Below are 22,301 nucleotides of genomic sequence, written 5' to 3' on the forward strand. Positions count from 1 at the left end.
TTCCTCTACAATATGATACCTACTTATTTTGTGTCCTGTAGGCCCTGTGCCCAAATAAAAAAAAAATAGGTACAGTGTAATATTGTTTCTAATTAACTTGTGACCAACATACTTTGAACTATTCTCTCCACTCTAAACAAGTTGTTCATAGCCTGGTTTTAAGTGGTCGAGGTGCATTTGTAATTTCAGGTTAATATTGGCATTTTATTCTCTTCTGTGATTGAAAGCCATAATTAGAAAGTCATATTCTTTTTGGTATCTACAAACAGCCAGCCTCCTTCTCTAATATGGTCTGAAGCTCTTTCCTCTAATGCTAAGGATTTTTTCTTGAGCAACTTTTGAGCAATTCTCTTCTCTAAATATTTATCAGTTGAGTTATTAGACCCTGAGATCCTTCAGAGCAGAGATTTTTTTTTTTTTACCTTTCTTTGTAACTCTAGCAGTTAGTATAGTGTCTGGCATAGAAAAATCAGCATGTTCAGTGATAAAGGCATAAAACTTGATTATGGAGAAGAAGTGATGTAATATTTGAAAAGTCAGATCAATAAATAAGTATTTTGCAGTAAGAGAAATTAAGCAAAATTCCTCTAAGGAAAGTTAAGCTATTAATACTAATTTTCAAAGATTCTAGTAATGACAATGGAGTAGCTCCAAGAAACTCTAGAATGCTTCAGAAGAAAAACTTTGAAAAATAATTTTAAAATATCAAAAAAATGATAAAGTTGGATTATATCACCTCTAAAATCTCTTCCAGCTCTAAATTTATAATTCTCTGAATTTTTCACACTAGGTTTAAGGTGTGTTTCCTCTGAAATTATCTCCAGTTCATCCTGCATATATCTTGTTTGTACATAGTTGTTTGCATGTTGTTTCCCTGATTGGACTGTGAGTTCCTTGAGAGGAGGGACTACTTTTTACATTTCTTTGTATCCCCAGCACTTAACACAGTGCCTGGCATACAGCAGGCACTTAATAAATGCTTGTTGACTTGTTTACATGACTTTTAGAGGATAAAAATATAACTATTAAAAAGCAAATCAAATAACAGTATAGAATTTTTAACAAATGATGGAGACATTCTTCAATAAAAAGATTCTCTGAAAAAGAAAAACAGAATTAGAAGACAAAAATGCAGAGGCAGAAGGAAAATTTTAAAGCAATAAGTCTGGAAGGACATATGGGAAAGCTACAAAATGAGAACACTGAACTTGAAAATAAGATGAATAGAGATAACATAACAATCATAATTCTCTCATCAAAATATCACAACAAATAAATCTGAAGTCCATACTTCAGGAAAATTATCCAGAAATATTAATTATATAACACACACACACACACACACACACACACACACACACACACATATGCAGAAAGGAAAGAACTTTTCATTTTCCGAAAAAGAATCAGTCAGAATTTAACAGTCATGCCTTGGTTATAAGAAATCAAATGAAATCTTTGAAAATGAAAGTCTGTAAAGAAAAGATCAATTTGCCCCTAAAAGTAACATGTCATCATAGACATGCCTGGAAGAGTGTGCCAGGTTTGCTGGCCCAATCTAAAATACCACTGAAATTCTTCTGAAGGAAAATCAGGATTAGGGATAATGTACAGACAAGGAATTGCCTTCTAGGCATGCTCCTGCATATCCCGTACAAACCTGCGCCTGGCATTAATAATTGGGCAGTCAGCAAAATGTAAGAACTAGAATCATTCTTTCAAAAGAACCCATAGGTAAGTAGGGTATTATACAAACTGAAGAAATAGAAGAAAGCTAAAAAAGGTTAGCAATGAAAAGGAAAGAAATGAAATGGTTTCATTGGACTGCTACTACATAAATTCATAAATGTATATTAGGATCATGTTTTTGTTTATCATTTAATTTTTCATTAAGAACAAAAGACTTCACATTTCATCTGAAAGACATTGATATGGCAAAGAGAGTATCAGAGGGCTAAAGGATCTATGGAACAAAAAAAGATGGGGGAAGTAGTAAGGGGGATGAAATGAAAACATTTCTTGTAAAAGGAGCATTAAAAATTAATGCCACTGAAATAGAAAAATTGATGAGGTATGTGTATGAACAAGGAAGACTAGGTACCGCATTCATTTTTTGTTTGTTATATAATAATTTATTATGATTTAGAATTTTCTCCAAAGCGAACAATATCATAAAAATTCAAAGTATCAGAAAGACTGAGAAGGCTGTTTTTCATTCGGTTCAAGTTTTGCTTTCAAGCATTCAGTGTGTCCTACAGTTGTTTCCACTGCTATCTTTCAAATGTCCAGTGTGCACTATGACTGACAAGTACTTTTTTCTGTGTTTCGTTAACTTTGCAGTAGACCATCTTAGTTCTTACAGCATCAATAACAAATGCTTCCACACCATCAGCTGCAATCTGAACTTCTTGCTGCATTGTGTCAAAAGATTTCTTTATTCTCTACTATCATTCCCATAAAAGTAAGTAGTCTCATTTTTGCCATATTCTATTCATTCAGCAAGCCAAGAGAATCAGTGATATCTTTATTATTCTGGTAAAACTTAACATATGATGCCAATTCAGCACTCACAAAAATGGTTAAATGATCATGGATAATCTCCTCTTCCAAATACTTGACTTGTTTTAAGGTAAGAAGGTGGTCAAAAGGAATGAGTTTGGATCTTTCAATGGTCTTGCAATGTACCTGTGGGCATCAACCTGAGCCTGAGAAGCAATGAATTCTGGGTAACATCCTAACAATTCTATTGTGACTTTGGAAAAGTGTTACTCTTCTTGCAGTCCACAAATGCTTCATAAAGTAGCCTCAAAGGAGTATGGGTTTTTTTTTCCATTGTTGAGGTTCCAGTCAGAAATCACTTTCTGAACTTGATCCAGTTCAGTTGGAATATAATTGATGGTACCACAAGATGCTGCTACTTTAATAAAACTGCAATAGACTGTGTGTCTTACATGAGTATTCTTATCCATTCCTTGGAAATGATTGCTCAACAATTGAAGCCCCAGGGATAGATGTTAACCTTCCCAAAATTTAACCAGCTTTTCATACAGGCTTTCAATCTAAGCTTCTTTCTTATCAGGCTCTATGATCAAGAAGAGGGATGCAATACTATTCATCACACTTTCAATGTCTTTATCATCCTCTTTTAAACAAACATCACATGCTTCAATGTTCTGAGTTAAATCTACATGGAGTTTACCTTCAGAGTTCTCTTCTGATATTTCAGCTCCTTTCAGGTAAGCTCAAAGTTCTGCAGCCTAGTCCTTTTCAATGATGTCAAGAAGCCACGATGCTCATGGTGAAAACTTGGCACTGCAGTGGTCTCAGCTCACTGCACCATCACCACATTCATTTTACCTAGAAAAGGGAATAGTAAGATAAACCAAAAGAGAGAGAATAATAATTCCAACAAATTCCAAGAGTTGGGAGATATAGCAAGAAGGGGGTGTTGAAGAAAGAAGAACATGATCAGTTGAGTGTGAACAAAGAAAATTACAGAGATTTGATGTTGATTTGTGAAAGGAAGAAATTACATGCATATATACATATATGCATGTATTTCTGTGGATATGTATTATTCAATAGAAGAGAGCATGTTTTAAAAAATTTAACCCTAAATGTCAGTGAATTAAATTTCCCAATAAAAAGAAAGAAACTGAAGGTATGGATTAAAAAAAAACAAGATGCAATAATTTGCTATATACATGAAATACATTTAAAATATATAGACATATCCTTTGATCCAAATACCCAACAGATAAGCCATAGATCATTGGCAAAGTGTATCAAAGTTAGAAAATACATGCTAAAATGTTTATAGCATTGATTTTTGTCTTTAGTGTCAAAGAACTGGAAACAAAGTACATGGCCACTGAATGCCAGAATTGTTTTTAAAAAAAATTGAGGTACATAGATATAATGTAAGAGTACTAAACTATAAGAAACAATGAAAATGAAAAAACACAAAGGTCCATGAAAAGCACATGGACATGAAAAACTAAGTAAATAGAGCCAAGAAAATAATATCCACAATTTAATTGGAAATAACAACAAACCCTGAACACTGTGTAAATATAATATAAATATAATTATAATAAATGGCCAATATAAGCTTAGTCTTAATGAAAAGATGAAAAAATACACCTCCGTCACTTCTTTGCAGAGAGTCAAAACTTTGGGTACATAATGTTTGTTTGTAAACTAAGTTGCTTTGTTGGTTAATTTTAATGAACTGATGATTTTATTCTCTTTTTAAATTTTTTTCATTAAAGGAAATGGCTCTGTGGATAGGGAAAGTATGTAATTGGAAACAGGTGATACAAAAACAAAAGATGCACTTTTATCAAAATAAAAGAACAATTTTATATTTGTAGTACATTAAATGTCACATATCAAAATGAATTAGGAAAAAAAATAAGTGAAGAAGTGATGGACTAAATATATAGAATGAGACACATTTTGGGGCAGGCCAATGTAGAAATTTGTGTAACTTGATTATACATGTTTGTTGTAAGGCTTGTTTTTTGGGTTGTTCTTTTTTTTTTAAGTGTGAGGGAGAAAAGAATAAATGCTTGATAGTTTTTAAAAAATGAAATATATGAACCTGACAAAAATAAATTGAGAAAAGGCACCTTTTACAGCTATGACTAGAAGAAAAAACTAAATAAAGGATATGAAGACATAAAAGACAAAATAGATAATTTTGATTATATAAAATCAAAATAATTCAACATAAATAAAATCAATGAAGGTAAAAAAAAGGGAAACTGTAGATTGGGAAAGCATTTGTATTATCACCAATGAAAGTATGAGAATCAAGAAATATTGGAAAGTAATGAAAATATGTAATACCAAAATCTACTCTGCAATAGGTAAGTGGCCAAGAGGTATGAACTATTTTAAAAAGAAAAGAACCACAAACTATTACTGGGCCCTTGAAAATCTGGTCCCCATCACTAATAGTAAGAGAAGTGCAAATTTTTAAAACTCTGAGGTTTCCCTCAGCAAATTGGCAAAAATCACCAAAAATGAGAGTAGTCAATTTTGAAAAGACTGTGAGAATTGATTGTATTGCTCCATTTTGTATTGATCCATTTTGAGTGGTGTTCTGAAATGATCCAAACTTTTTGGATATCCCTTTGGGATTATGTGAGAAAAGGGACTTTACTATACATACCCTTTGTCCTACTAATCCCGCTCCTGGGCATATAAACCATAGAAGTCAAAGACAGAAACTAAGGTCCAATAGATGCCCAAATATTCATAGCAGCAGTTTTTGTGGCAGAAAGAAACCAGAAACAAAGTTGCCGCCTGTTGATTGTGGAATGACTGGAGGGGGGAATGATTAAGTGTAATGGAATATTATTATTTAGTAACAAATACAACTATGAGGAATTCAGAGAAACATGAGATTTCTATATACTGATGCAGAGTAAAATAAATAGAACCATAAGAAGTATACATCCAATTACTATAACAATATAAGTAAAAAATCACTGAAAAGAAGCCAAACTCAAGATGATTTTAAAAAATAATGATGGATTTTAAAAACAGAAAACAAAAAAATAGCTCCTTATAATAGAAAGATGGGAAATATTAGGGCAGGACACTATATACGTTGTCAATTGTGACCACTATATCTAGTGTTTTCACTTGTTTTTCTTTGTTGTAGCAGTCACTATGGGACCACTTTCCCAACTTCCACTTAAATGTTAGGCAGGATGCCCAGCAGGTGGCTAATTGCTACCTTAAGAATTCTACGGTGTAACCCTGAGGGATTGGGAGTCTAATACTGTCACCAACATGCCCCAGTGTGCTTCCCATTGATTATAAGCCATTCTTAATTACCTTTGTTAAGAGAGAATTTACTAAGAAGGCATAGCAAAAACAGTAGCTATAGAAACATCTCCCTGAACTGAACGCACACTCCCAGGGTCTCTGGGGAAAGTGGGCTCGAACACAGACAGCTCATGTGGACAAAGTGTAAACTCAGCTCTTAATTACAGGAAGTCTTTTTTCTCTTCTTGGAATCATCATGAATTTCCTCTTAGGTGTAGCTCTCTGCTGGGCTCCAAAAATCAGTGCCTTTGTACAATCCTGAAACTGCCTTTTTTCAATGTGTCAGATAGTCCTGTGTGTGTCTTTCAGCTCCCAAAGCAGATACTGCCATCAGTGATTGCTGGTTGGAAATCCTGTTATTGATGTGGATGGGAGCTCCAGATTTTCTGACTTTTTTTGAGGTTCACAAGCTCGCCTGGCCATTGGAAGGTGTAACACTCCCTCTGGGCTCACTCTTCCCTTCCTCCCCTGCTACCCTCTGATACAGTCGTAAGTATTTGCCTCTTCACAGTGCTCCTAAGCCTGGAAGCCCCTAATCTGCGATGTATAGGGGAAATTAATAGGCACTTGTTAATGCAGGACTAGAGCTCAGGTAAGAGACTAGGAATGGAACTGAAATAAATTAGCATTTGAATTTACTAATTCAGGGTTCTGAAATCTTGTGGTGCAGTCTTGGACTATATGGAACTACTTTACTGGATTTTCTTTCTATCTTCTTAAACAAGTTTTCATCAGGTGATCTTTTAAATTTTTGCTAGTGTGTTCATCAGGAAAGTTGGGTTCTGCTAGGGCCTTTCATGTTGTTATCTTAACTAGAAGTTCTAACTCCTCTACTTTGGCCCTTGGTCCTATACCCTTCAGGCTCCTCCACAACCAGAAAATTGACCCCTCAATTAATTCCCACTCTCATCCTATTTTTCTTTACCTATTAGTTCCTCCCCTGACTTATAAATATGTTCAGGTCTCTCTCATCCAAAACAACAACAACAACAACAACAACAACAACAACAACAACCCAGCCCTAAACTCTGCATGATCTTTGTTCCAGTTAAACTATCCTATTTGTTGCTTCCAAACTCCACACTCTGTTTTCCTCCACTGGCCCTTTTCACAGGTCTCCTCCATGCCTGGAATACTTCCTCCTTACCTTTAGCTCTTAGAATCCTGAGGTTCCCTCGAGACTCAACCTGGGTGTCATGTCCTGTGCAAAACTTTATCTAGTCTCCTTCAATTACCAATGCCTGTCCTTCCTCAAATTGTCTTCTATTTACTTATCCCTATACATGTTGTATCCTCCAGTGAAATGCAGGCTTTTCGAGGATGGGAGCTATTTTTCACTTTGTCTTTGTATATCAACACCTATCACGATGCTTTGAATAGAGAAAGCATTTAATAAATGTCAATGTTATTTCATTGAATTTCAAGTTTATAATTCTTTTGCTATATTCAGGCAGAGATGGTTAACAGTCAATTGATAATATTGGACTAGAGCTCAGGAGAGAGTTTGTGGTTTGGTGTATAGATCTAGAATTCATATTATACATATGACATTTAAAACCATAGATGCTGATAAGATCTGAAAGAGAGGGGAGACAAGAGGACCCAGGACACAACCCCTGACATTACCAAGGGCTGGAAAGAGGAAAGAGATAATAGACCAGCAAAGGAGACTCAAAAAGGGTGTTCGGTTCAATTATAGATGCATGGAAACAGAGTAGCATCACAGAAGCCAAGCCACAGTCAGAAAAGCCCTGAAGGATGAGGAATAAGAAATGGCCATCGGATTTAGTGGATAAGAAATTGGTGGTAGACCTGGAGACAGTCATTTCTGTAGAGTAGTGAGGTTGGCACTCAAAAGAGTCAAGAAGCGAGTGAGGAGTGAGAAAATAGAGGCAACAAGAGCAGAAAGTTGAAGAAGTTTGGAAATGAAAGGAAAAGAGAAATATGAATTTGGTTTGAGGATGATAGGGACAAGCAAGATGTTTTCTTTCTTTTTTGGTCTGTTTATTTATGTATTTGGGTTGTTTTTGTTGTTGTTGTTGTTTTTTAATAAGAAAGACCTGAGTATATTCATAAGTGGTGTGGAAAGACTTGTAGAAAAAGAGATTGAAAATGAATGATAGGTTTACCCTACAGGAAAATAGGGGAGAAGGGGATAAGAGGGGGGGATGAGGGAAGGGCAGATTGGGGGAGGGGGATAATCAAAAGCAAACACTTCTGAGGAGGGACAGGGTCAAAAGAGAGAATAGAATAAATGGGGGGGCGGCAGGATAGGATTAAGGGAAATATAGTTAGTTTTTCACAACATGACTACTACGGAAGTGTTTTGCATGACTACACGGGTATAACCTGTATCAAGTTGCTTGTTTTCTCAATGAGGATGGGTAGGGAGGGAGGAAGGGAGAAAATTTGGAGCCCAAAGTTTTAAAAACAAATGTTAAAAATTATTTTCACATGCAACTGGGAAATAAGATATATAGGCAATGGGTTATAGAAATCTGTCCTGCTCTACAGGAAAATAGAAGGAGATAGAAGGGAGGGCAGATTAGGGGAAGGGGTATTCAGAATGCATGCCATCTTGGGGTGGGGGAGGGACGAGATAGGGAGAAAATAAAATAAAACAATATAGATGCTAAGCTCAAGAAAAATAAAAAAATTAAAAAATGAATGACAGGAAATGATTGATAAGACAATTTCCTTTAAAAAATAGAAAAGGAGGAAATCAAAGCAGAAGTGGAGGGTATGGCCTTGCCAAAAAGAGCCACATCTTTCTTGAAAACTGGAACAAACAAGAAAAGAGCAGAGAAAGTTGTGGAGAGGCTTTGAGATATGTTGTGGAGGAGAGGAGGAAGCTTATAATAGATGTTCTCAGTTTCCTCAGTGAAGTAAAATACAAAGGCATCTTCTGGGAGAGTGGACAGAAAGCTTCAGGAAAGTGAAAAATATATAGAATAGCTACACACATGAGCTTGATAAAGTTAATCAAAAAAGAGTAAGAGAATTACAATGCAGTACTGAGGAACCAACTTTAGACTTTTCAAAATAACGTCTTTCAGAATGACAAATCACCAAAGAGATGTGAAAAAATAGAAACATTAATGCACTGTTGGTGAAGCTAGTCCAACCATTTTGGAGAACAATTTGGAAATGTGCCCAAAGGACTATAAAATTGTACATATCCTGTGACCCGCAATACTGCTGCTAAGTTCTATACCTCAAGGAGATCAAAGAAAAAAGAAAAAGATGTATCTGTACAAAAATATTTATGTTGTGGCAAAGAATCACAAAGTGAGGGAATGTCAATCAATTTGGGAATAGCTGAACAAGTTGTGATATATGATTCTGGTGTAATAATACTGTGTTATAAGAAATGATGAAGTGGAGGTTTCAGAAAAACCTGGGAAGACTCATATAAGCTGATACAAAGTGAAATGAGCAGAACTAAAAGAACACTGTCCACATTAACAGCAACCTTATAATGACAATCAAATGTGAAAGACTTAGCTACTCTGATCAATACAATGATCCATAACAATTCCAAAGGACTCATGATAAAAAAAATGCTATCCACCTCCAGACAGAGAACTGATGAACTCTGAGTACAGATTGAAACGTTATTTGTTTTCTTTTTTCCCCTGCAACATGACTAATGTTTTGCATGACTTCGTATGTGTAATAGATATCATATTTCTTGCCCTCTCAATGAGTGGTGGAGTGGTTGGAGAAAGAGAGAGAATTTGAAACTGAAAACAAAAGTTGTTTAAATATATGTCAAAATGTCACCCTTTAGCTGTGATCAAGAAGTTTGAAGCAGAGTGGTACAATGGAAAGTGTACTGGATTTGAAGTCAAACGACCTAGGTGCGAATCCTATTTCTAGTATTAATTATCTGAGTGGTCTTGGTCAAATCCTTTACCTTGTGTAGAAATCAGTTCCTCATCTGTAAAATGAAGAAGTTGAACCAGATGGTTTCTGAGGTCCCTTCAAGCTCTAAATCTTTGATCCTATGAAAACTGGAGCAAAACTATATTTACTTAAACTTTATTTTGAGTAGGGAATAAACAAGAGCAAATAAATTAAAACAAAGCAGTTTCTCCTCTCTTCCAATCTGGTAGGCACTGAAAGAAATTAACAACAGAGATGTGGTCAGCATCCACTGGACGTTCACTAAATAAAGAAAATGCAATGCATCATCTGCTCTGCCTAACAGCAATCTGAAATGAGTTGAGGTACCAAGGGACTTGAGGAAAATGAATGTATGTCCCAGTTTTTTCATAAAGGGATGAGAAAGGAGCCAGGAAATATTAGACTAGGACATTTGACTTTGATGGGAAGCAAGGAACTCAAGAAATAAATAAGAGATGAGATCACACAACATCTGGGGAAGTCTGAGATGATACAGACTTGCCAGGATCACTGGAGACAGCAAATTTTGCTTGAAAAATATGGAGGCAGTTTCTTATGGGATGAAGTTTAAAGAAAGTGTGCTGATATAGTGGGCTTTAGTAAGCCATCTGTCATAGGATATGATTGGGCCAAAAGCCACAATCTGGGAGTTAAGGGGTTCATTAAACATTGAGTGTAATAACCAATAGTTCTGGATTAAGGAGTAGAAAAAGAAGAAGTAGCTGTACATTAAGTGTAACTTTTTTTTTTAAGTCACTCTAGGGTACTTGTAGAGTTCTTTTGAATTGTCTTGAACTTGTTAACTTATCACCAGCAAAGCCTCTTTCAAGTACCTCAGACTGCAATAAATGTTCTGACTAAAGTGAGAATTTTACCCATTATTTATCATTTGCTTCATCAGGATGCTGTACAAACAGTGTAACTAAACCAAATATTTTGTCACTGCTGGGAAATTCCTCTCACCTCCTCTTCGAACAGGAAGCTACAGCATTGTAGATTTTGCTAAGAGAGTAAAAATAAAAGATCCTTTGACCCACAAAAGGGGTGGGAAATGGGCTCTGATCTTCCACCCTCCCCTTCCCTGCCCTTAAGAAATAGCTCTGAGTTTAACCCAGTGACTCACTATGAATGTTATCTACGAATCAGAGGGGGAAATATGCTTTCTAGGCAGAGAATTAAGGGTGAGCATAGCATGATAGGATGTGGAAGGCAGAACTTGAGAGCTGTACATGGGTAAAGCTGATGAAATGAAATTTACAGAAATGACTTTCTAGCCCCTATGTCAAAAATAGCCACAAGAACGATACTATTTAGCAGCAAAGGTTAACATGTTCTCTTGTTAAGACCTTGTCTTCAGCCCAAGCCACAGAGGTATTTGATACAATCAGGTCTCTCTGAATCTGTTACCAAGTCGGAAAGTTCTTTCAAAAAATCCGGATCAAAAAGTCATTTTTCAGTGACAAGTTAAATAGTAAATTCTTAAAGTTCAGAGACTATGTCTAAGTTGTTCTATGTGCACCATTTCATCAGAGACTTTAAAGATGGTTACCTGGAAATAACAAAGAATAAATTAATTATCCATATTTTAAAGGCCTGTAAATTCACATGTGTGGATCATGCCCCAGTTGTTGTTACCATAAACTAGGCCATGGAGTTAATGTGAAGGTTTTTTCCCAAGGTAATCCTATGGAGTTCAATCAACATATCCTTCTAAATATAGGAGAACCCGTGTGTGTGTGTGTGTGTGTGTGTGTGTGTGTGTGTGTGTGTGTGTGTACAGTAAGCATCAGAAGCATTCTCGTTCAACTAAATTCTATTCTGGTGCCTTATGGAGGTTCAACATGGTAGTTTGAAAAGAGTTCTGGACTTGGCTTCAGTAGGGACCTTGGTTCAGACTCAGCCTCAGGCACTTACTAGCTGATTGTCTTGGCCAGTCTCTGTGTCTTCGTTTTCTCATCTGTGAAATCACACACACACACACACACACACACACACACACACACACACCCCAACCTGTGACTTGATCACTATGGGGAATTCCCCATGATTAAACTCCCTTTATAATGGAATTTAGCCATCGCTCCACAGCTTGCACTAAGTTGATAAATGACTTGTACACAACCAGTATGCATTAAAAGTAGGATTTAAACACAAGCCTTCCTGGCCCCAAGCCTGTGGTATTTACTTCACAGAGTTGTTTTTAAGGAGCAAATGAGATAATATATGCAAACTTTTGCAAACTTTAAAGTGCTATATAATAACAAGAGTAGCTAGCATTTATATGGCACTTTAAATTTTCCCAAGTCCTTTATGTATACTAATTCATTTAATCTTCCTAACAACCCTATGATGTAAACAATCTTATCCCCATTTTACAGATTAAGAAACTGAAGCTGTGAGGAATCAAGTGATTTCCTTAGAGTCTCTTATAAGTAGTGTCTAAGACAGGATTTGAACTCAGGTCTTCCTGAATCCAGGCCCAAAGTTGTATCCACATTTACAGCACTAGCCCGCCATTTTATGTCAGTTATTACCTGCATATCAATATAATGCTATGCTAGATACTTTACGGAGCAAGTTAAACAAGGCTAATTAAGTCATTTCATATAAAAAAACTTAATAATGTTAATCAAGGGGTTTTTGTTGTAGTTTTTATTTTTGTTTTTACACTGTGAACGCCCTTAAATCCCCTATCCCATGCCTCAAAATCATTTTACATGGCCATCTTTCTCTTCTTTTGCTCCAGTCTCCTAAAATGAGGTGGTTCTTTTCTACACTAATGCCAACCTCTATTTGCATCCTTTATCCCATCTCCTCCCATTGTTTGGGGAGTTTTCCCCATTGACCCTCCAAAAACTCATTCTAAGGAAAATATGCAGACCAACTATGTTTTCATTACTCTACAGACAGCACTCCTAACTCTTCATACTTTCTCAAACTCTGCGCCCCTGCTCACTGCACCCCACTCAGTGAACTTTCTTGTATGTGTTGTTTACCAGGCATTAGAATATAAACTCCTTGAGGGCAGGGATTATCTTTTGTTCTGCTAATATTTGCATTTCCAATGATTAACAGTGCCTGGAACCTGTTGTTCAGTGGTTCAGAGTATGTCCAGCTTTTTGTGACCCCATGGACCATAACACACTAGGCCCTTTGATCCTCCACTATCTCCCAAAGTCTTTCTGAGCTCATGTTCCATGTTTCATGTTTCCATGACACTATCTAGCCATCTCATCCTCTGTCATCTCCTTTTCCTTTTGCCTTCAATCTTTCCCAAAATCAGGGTCTTTTCCAACTAGTCCTGTCTTCTCATTATGTGGCCAAAGTACTTAAGCTTCAGCTTCAGTATTTGACCTTCCACTTAGTAAATGCTTAATAAATGCTGTTCACTTAATCAAGAATTATTTAATTATTTTTATTATAATTGTTGGCAATAATAATAATGAGAGTAAATAAATGTCTTCAAATCCAGTGCAGTTACATATTGTAGACATTTTCTCAAGGGGAAAAAAAAAAGAAGCCCTAATCATATTTAAAGTTAGCATTCTTTTCTGAGATGAATTGTTTGGGATGATTTTCCCTTCAGCTTCTTCCTCTATGAAGGAATTTTTGGAAGCACTATGTCATAAAGGTATGGAGACCAGTCAGAAAATGGGAAACAATCCTCAATGGCCAGATTTGAAATCCTAATAGGAAACAATTATTAAGCAAAGGAAATGAAGGGATCATTCCCATGACTGGGTTGACAGTAGGCTGTGGCTTTCTCATTGGTCTCTATCTACAATCCTAAAAACCCCAACCAAAAACCTTTGTCTTCTAGGAAGGATAGTTTTAGCAAGAAAATAAAAAGACATCTTCCCTTTAAGAGAACTAGAGGCTGGCTGAGCTTTCCCATCTGGGACTTGGGCCTTTGTACACCACAAATATATTTAAAACAGATCTTTGAATCAAAGGAATGAGCAGAGTATTAAGCACTCAACTATAAGGCTGTACATCCCTGATCTTAGAGGAAATACTAAATGAAACTACTTGAAATAATGTTTCAGATCTTCAGATATTCATATCTAATAGGGATGGTAGGAAAAAATGTTAGAGGTAGTACAATGTTACAAATCTACTTGAACAGAGAAAAAAAGAGAAAACCTAAAAACCTGATCAACACGATTGATTGGTTGAAAGTAAAATGCAAACATTTTATGGCCCAGAAGTTCCTTTACAATGAATGGAGAAATATAATAATACTTATATACACATAACCTTTTTTTGTACACATTAATATTACATTTATAATTTTACTGCAAGTGAAAGAAATAATTTTTTTCAGCTAGTAAAGCCAAGGTTAAGCTCCAAACAGCATATTTTTTTTTTAAAAGCATTAGAGGTGTCTTGGGTTCTCTCCTCTCTACCCCCTCCAAGTAACTAATTATTGAACTCTCTTCTCTTTTTATCCTCAAATAAACCTATTTTTAAAAAGTAACTACTCTCATAATGTACAAATAACTCTCTCTGGAAACATTTTATGACCATGCCTGCTTTTATTTGCTTAAAGAAGAGATAATAATGTGGATCTCAAAAGAAACTATATTCTGTATCTCTCTTAAATGTGGATGGTGGTATAGATTTCACAGCAAAGAACTTCATGTTCTGTGATTTATTCACCTACCCTCTTTGCAAGTTCAGTATCCTGAATATCTAGAGATCAGGCAGATTTACTTGTCCCTCACACTAAAACAACTGGTATTTTTTTTTTCAAAGGTTTTTTTTTCTTCCAGGAAACAGTCTTTATTTTTGGACTATTTATCTCTCCCCTACAGTGGAATACAGCATAGACATGTTTCAGCTCTCTTTCCTATAAAAGCATCTTTCTGCTAAATGCAGAAAGTAGAGCCAAGAACTGGCAAATACCTGGTGAATTTGATCCATGTGGGCAAAAAATTCAAGCCAAAAACATCTATGCTGGATTTGTAGTTGCACTTTCCATGCTAATCAAATTCATCTGACATTTGCCAAATGCACTCGTGTTTTGTCAATGAAGTCCCATCAGAAGAAGTTTACCTGTTTGCTTTCCTTAACTCCCCTTTACCTTCAGCCTATTAGCTTAGCCATGGGTAATCTAAATGTGAATTCTTTCCCCAGTGCCTAAAGAGTATGCATACAACTAGAGAAACTGAGTCATGTTCATCTTGGCATTTTCAATATATATAAAACCAGAAGAAAGAAGTAAGTTGCAGCTAAATGGAAGGATGGGGAAACAACTCATTAAAGGGGACCATAAGAGGTTACAGAGGAGCTCAGTTTTCCCACATAGACTCCAGCAAAAATCTAAAAATAGCATCAAATCAAATATGATGAAGAAATTCGAAAGAAAGTTAGAGAATTAATCCAGTCAAGTGCTGGGAAAAAAAAAAAAGACTACCAGAAGCCCATAGGATTTTTGCACCAGGGAAGCCAGTAGGAGCCAAGGTAAACAAACTGGAGGCCTGACAGAACTTGGCCCAGAGACATAGCAGGGGGATCTAAAGCTTGTAGATCCCTCTATCTGGGCAGAAGAAAAGCCACAGTTAATGAAAAGGAAAGCCCCAAAGGATTAAGGAACCCACAGTGCTCTGATCACTCTGACCAGGGCCTTAGAAATGGTAACAAGCAACACTCTGATATCAATGTCCTGTGTGGATAGGAAATCCATAGCAAGTTGACCTAAGAGGCTCCAGAGGGCCATTAACCCCATAACACTTTGTACCAGGAGAAAGGCATCATGGAGTGCTGGGAAATTAAACTTTAGAGAAGGATAGATAGGATGGGATGTAAATTTGCAATGCTCTGGCAGTTATCACCACAGATATGGGGCTGGGAGATCTCAATGTGTCCAGTACACACAAGGAGGGTATGGAAGTCAATAGCAATATGACATGAAGTACTCCAGAACGTGGGTCCTAAAGACTAAAATACTCTGAACCTGGGATCCACAGGGATCTGAAACTTGACATTGCTCTGAGCACAGATGTACCACGGAAGGTGAAAGTCAGAGGCAGGAGTCTAGATAACAGATATCAAGACCAGAGTCTTACCGTCCCATCCAAGATTGTGGGAGAGGATGAAGCCTGACTCTGGCACAAAATCCCAAAACAGGAACTGAAGTTAAGATGTTAGTAAATGGAAAAGGACATCAAATACTATAAAGAAATATTATGGAGTAAAAGGTGACCAAAAGGAACACCAGGAAAAAGAAAATATCTCTGCAAAAACTATAAGAGCCTCTGAGAGAAAAATAAAATGACTGAGCCACAAGGACTATGAATGCATTAAAAAATGAGTGAAGAGATAAAAATAAAATGTTAAGTGAAACCAGAATTTTGAAGGAAATATCTGGAAGAAGAATAGCTTAGAACAAAGGGGAGAAAATCTTATTCAATTAATTTTACCTCAAAATTATAACGGATAAAACAGAAATCAATGACTCCATGAGACAATACAAATATTAGAACAAAATCAAAATACAAAGTATTCATTATAAAAAATAACTGACCTGGAAAACTGGTCAAGGAAAGGTAGTTTAAGAATCATTTAATTTCTTGAAAACCATGACCAAAAAAAGTCTGGATACCATATTTTAAGAAATCATAAATTAAAACTTCCCATATCTATTAGAACTAAAGTGAAAAGTAAAAAAGTAGAAAGAATCCATCAATCATTTCCTGAAACTCCAGAATGAATTCTCCTAAAAGCTATGCCCCAAATCCAGAGCTTCCAGGTCAAAGAAAAAAACACTGAAAGCAAGAAAAGTCAAATACCAAAGATACAAGGAGAGTATCACACAAAATGTGGTGGCTACCCATGTAAAAGAAAGGCAATCATGGAATATGATATTTCAAAAGGCAAAAGAAAATGCCTTACAATCAAGAATGACTTATTTAGCAAAACCCAAACTTAGTTCGAGATGGACCATTAATGCAATGGATCAATGGTTTTCAAATATTGAAAACTCAAAGTTTTATGTGGATAAATATCTGTTGATATTTATAATATTATAAATTAAAACACATTTAAATATTTATTAATTCATTTAACATAATAATAATAAACACCTTATAGGTTAATGTAAATAACATATTTTACTGTAAAAAACTTATTTTCCAAAACAAAAAAAGAATGAGAAGAGAGTCATTGTTTTTATATTTTGTTGTTTTTATATTTTGGCAAATTGGGTTAATAGAAGACAAATATATTTCTGTGTATGCTTCTGCATTTAGTCTTTTGTGATATGTTGCTTTAGTTGTGGTATCTGAAGAAAATCTGGCCTCATGTAGACATGTAGTCAGAAAAGGGAATATTTTCATAAGCAAGTAATGTCTTAATATTATTATGAAAATAACTTTGACCTTCTGGACCCCCTGAGAGGGTCTTGGGATCCCCAAAGGTCCATTGACCACACTTTCAGAATTTCTGGAATAGAAGACATTCAAATATTCCTTAATGAAAGGACCAGAGCTTAATAAAAGTTTTGAATTGCAAGCACAAAAGTCAAAAGATAACAAGGAAAATAAACACATTTGAACTCTTGAAAGGGAGCTATAGAATAATAAAGCGATTACATCCTAACAAGGAAGAAGAAACAAGGCTTCCTTTCAAACCCTTATGTCTGCAAAGATCGTAGGTAGTTATATAGGCAAAGAGGTGGCATGGAGGTGTTGTGGCTCTGTTATGATGGTACTAAGAGAAGAAAGAAAAGGCAAGTAAAGGGGTGTATAGGAAAAAGGAAAAGGGAGGACAGGAAACACACTCTCATATAATGATGAAGGGAATCAAATCCATACAGATGCAGAGGAAAGTTTGGGAAGAATGAAATTCACTTTCATATGAACTGAACAAAGGAAGATTGAACACATGCTTTCAGGTGCTCTTAGACTCATATAGAGAATGAGTTTGATGTGGAAATATATTAAACTCAAGAGGAAAATAGGTGGAGAGAGGGAAAAGCAAGAGAATGGCTTAAGTGAGGAGGTAGCATCAGTAAGTGATACCATAAGCTAAATGAACTCCAACATCAAATGGTGCAATTGGAAGGGGAGGTTAAAAGGAAAGAAAGGATAAAAGCCTATGGTCAAGAGCTGGGTAAGAAAAAACGGGGGGGGGGGGCGAGGGGGCAGAACCAAGCTGCTAAACTTATAGATCTTCTAAGTGTTAATTTAAGCACACTTACATAACTTTAACAAGAGTTAAGTTATTCATAAGTAAACTTCTTCGAAAAGAAGGAATGGAGGCAAAAAGAAGAGAAAGTATAAGAACACAAGATGGAGAGAAATACACAATTAATAATCATAACCAGAAGTGGAATTAATTCACCCTTAAAAGAGAAGAAGATAGCAAAATGGATTAGAAAGCAGAATCAAACAATATGTTGTTTATGAGAAATGGAAAAAAAAAGCCAAGTTAAAATGAGTGACTATGGCAAAATTTCTTATGCTTTAGGTGAACTCAAAAAAACAGGGTAACAATCATTATATTATACAAGGCAACAGTAAAACTAGAAGACAGATTAAGTATAGTATGCTTAAAGAAGTCATAGACAATAAAATAATATCATTATTTGACATATTTGCAACTAAAGGAATAACATCTCTACACAGGGTGTCACAAACATCTAAGTGCAGCTTTCAGCTTAACTTTATTTTTAAAATAATTTTATTTGTTTAATTAAATATTTCTCAATTGCAGCTAAAACAAATTAATATTTTTTAATTTTGAATTCCAAATTCTCTCCCTCCCTCTGCCCCTCCTCCCTCCTTGAAAAGGCAAGCAATTTGATGTGTATTATACATGTAAAATCATGCAAAACATATTTCCATATTAGCCATTTTGAAAGAGAAAACAGACAAAAATGAAACAAAAATAAAAAGTTCGATCTGCATTCAGAGCTCATTAGTTCTCTCTCTGGAGGGGTTATACTATTTTTCATTATGGGTTCTTTGGAATTGTCTTGGGTCATTGTCTTAATCAGAGTAGTTAAGTCTTTCACAGCTGATTATCCTTACAATATTGTTGTTACTGTCTATGATGTTCTCCTGGTTCTGCTCATTTCGCTCACATCGTTTCATGTAAGTCTTCCCAGATTTTTTCTGAAAGCAAGCTGGTCATTATTTCTTATAGCGCAATAGCATTCCATCACAATCAGACACCCCAACTTGTTCAGCCATTCTCCAACTGATGGATGGCATCCTCTCAATTTCCAACTCTTCGCCACCACAAAAAGAGCTGAGATAAATATTTTTGTACAAATAATACCTTTTTTTCTTTTCTTTGATCTCTTTGAGGTTCAGAGCTATTGTGGTATTGCTGGGTCAAAAGATATGCACAGCTTTATAGCTCTTTGGGCATTGTTCCAAATTGTTCTCCAGAATGGTTGGACTAGTTCGCAACTCTACCAACAGTGCATTAGTATCCCAATTTTTCCACATCTTCTCCAACATTGGTCATTTTCCTTTTCTCTCATGTTAGCCAATCTGATAGGTATAAAATGATATTTCAGAGTTTTTCTCTAGACAGTATTGATTTAGAGCATTTTTTTATGTGAATAGTGATAGCTATGATTTCTTCTTCTGAAAACTGTCCATGTTTTTGACCATTTATCAACTGGGGAATGGCTCTTATTTTTATAAATTTGGCTCAGTTCCCTATATATTTGAGAAATGAAACCTTTATCAAAGAAAATTGTTGTAAAAAAGTTTTCCCAGTTTCCTGTTTTTCTTCTAATTTTGGCTACATTAGTTTTGTTTGTGCTCTCTAATTTCATCTTTTTAAACTTTTCACTTTTTAAATTAAATTAATTTTTATTTAATTTTAAATTAAATTTAAATTAAACTTTTTAATTTCATCTATTCAAAACTTTCTATTTTACTTCCCATGATCCTTTCTACTTCTTCTTTGGTCATAAATTCTTCCCTTATCCCTAGATCTGACAAGTACATTTTTCCATGCGCTCCTAATTTCCTTATGATATCACCTTTTATGTCTATATCATTTGTCCATTTTGACTTTATATTAATATATAGTGGAAAATGTTGGTCTATGCCTACTTTCTGCCAAACTGTTCTCTAGTTTTCCCAGAATTTTTTTTTTGTCAAGATGTTGAATTCTTACCACAAAAGCTTGGATCTCTAGGTTTATCAAACACTAGATTACTATGATCAATTACTACCATGTATTGTGTATCTAATTTATTCCACTGATGTACTACTCTATTTCTTAGCCCATACCAGATTGTTTAATGATTACCATTTTGTAATATAGTTTGAAATCTGGTCCTGCTAGGCCACCTCCATTCACATTTTTTTCATTTATTTTCTTGACATTGTTGACCTTTTCTTCCTCCAGATGAATTTTGTTATTTTTTTCTAGACCTATAAAATAATTCTTTGGTAGTTTGATTACTATGACACAGAATAAGCAAATTAACTTAGCTAGAATTGTGATTTTTATTATATGGGTTTGGCCTATCCATGAGTAATTAATATTTCTCTAATTGTTTAGGTTTGTCTTCATTTGTGTGAAATGCATTTTATAAGTTTATTCATAACATTCCTAGGTTTGTCTTGGCAGACAGACTACCAAGTATTTTATATTGTCTGCAGTTATTTTATTTTTTAGATTTTTTTTAAAAATTTATTTTAAATTTTGAGTTCCAGATTCTCTCCCTCCCTCACTCCCTCTCCATCCACTGAGAAGGCAAACAATATAATATCACTTGTACATTATAAATTGTGCAAAAATATTTCCAAATAAGCCATATTGCAAAAAAGCAAAAAAAAAAGATGAATGAATTGAGAAAATTCTACTTCAATTTACACTCAGAGTTCATCAGCTTTCTCTCTGGAGGTGGATAACATTTTTTCTTCATGAGTTCTTTGGAATTTCCTTGGATCATTGCATTGATCAGAGTAGTTAAGTTTCTCATAGTTAATCATCATCACAACATTGTCATTACTGTTCACAATGATCTCCTAGTTCTTCCCACTTCACTTTGCTTTGATTCATATAGGTCTTGCTATGTTTTTCTTCCTGAAACTACTCCCCTTGTCATTTCTTATAACACAATAGTACTCCTTCACAATCATATGATACGACTTATGCAGCCATTCCACAATTGATGAACATCCCCTCAATTACTAATTCTTTGCCCCCACAAAAAAGAGCCACTATAAGTATTTTTGTATATATAGGTTCTTTTCCTTTTCTTTGATCTTTTTGGGGTGCAGACCTTATAGGGGTATTGCTGTGTCAAAGGGTATGCACAGTTTTATAGCCCTTTGGACATAGTTTCAAATTGTTCATGGGAGTGGTTGGTCCAGGTCACTTCACCAATAGTTCATTAGTGTACCTATTTGCTCTCATCCCTTCCAGCATTTGTCATTTCTGGTAAGTGTTAGGTGGTCCTTCTGAATTATTTCAATCTGTCTTTCTCTAATCAATAGTGATTTAGAACATTTTTTCATATGACTATAGATAGTTTTGTTTTTTTTCTTTCTGAAACTGCCTGTTCATATCCTTTGACCATTTATCAATTGGGGAATGGCTCTTATTTTTATAAATTTGACTTATTTCCTATATATTTGAGAAATGAAGGCTTTATCAAAAACTAGGTATGAAATTTTATCATATTGCTTTATTGTCTATGGTACCTTTTAGCAAAATGTAGTTTCTCTGATTATCTCTTTCAGTTAGGTTTAATTTTGCTTTTACTTTGTCTGATAGCTTGATTACCACCCTGTCCTCTTCACTTCAACTGAAGCATAGTAAACTCTACTCCAGCCCTTCACTTCAACTTATTGTGTGTCTTTCTGTACCAAGTGTGTCTCTTATACACAACATATTGTCAGATTCTGTTTTCCAGTGTATTCTGCTATCTCCTTCTATTCTATGGGCTAACATATCCCATTCACATTCACATTTGTAATTATGAATTGTGAATTTCCCTCCATCCCATTTTCTTCTGTTTATCCTTCTCTCTCTCTCTCTCTCTCTCTCTCTCTCTCTCTCTCTCTCTCTCTCTCTCTCTCTCTCTCTCTCTCTCTCTCTCTCTCTCTCTCCCCTGCTTCTCTTTAAAAGTCTGTCATGTTTCTGAACATTACCTTTCCCAATCTGCCCTCCCCCTTAAGATTCACACCCACACCCCCACACACACACACAATAGTAAAGTTCAAGCGTTATCTGTCACCCCTCCCTATTTTCCACTCCACTATAAAAGTTCTTCCTTGTGTACCTCCTATACGTGACAAAATTTGCCCTATTCTACCTCTCCCTTCTCCCAAGGAATCTCTCTTTCTCTCCCCTACGTTCTTTTTTTTTTTTTTGGAGGTCATCCAAATATAATCAACTCACACCTGTGTCCTCTGTCTATGCAGACTCCTTCTAATGGCCCTAATAATAACAAAGGTCTTAGAAGCTACCTGTGTCATTTTCCCATATAGGAATATAAACGGTTTAACTTCATTGAGTCCCTTATGATTTTTGTTCAGTTATTTTTTCAGTCATGTCCAACTTTTCCTGATGGCATTTGGGTT

General features: G+C 35.4%; 1 pseudogene; it reads right to left on the reverse strand.

Moving 5' to 3' along the window:
• Positions 1-2,135: 2,135 nt before the first annotated feature.
• The window catches only part of LOC114027696, a 132,924-nt pseudogene continuing 112,758 nt past the window's right edge, over positions 2,136-22,301 (reverse strand).

Source organism: Vombatus ursinus, unplaced genomic scaffold (assembly GCF_900497805.2).
Source record: "Vombatus ursinus unplaced genomic scaffold, bare-nosed wombat genome assembly UNPS02014863.1, whole genome shotgun sequence".
NCBI lineage: Eukaryota > Metazoa > Chordata > Mammalia > Diprotodontia > Vombatidae > Vombatus > Vombatus ursinus.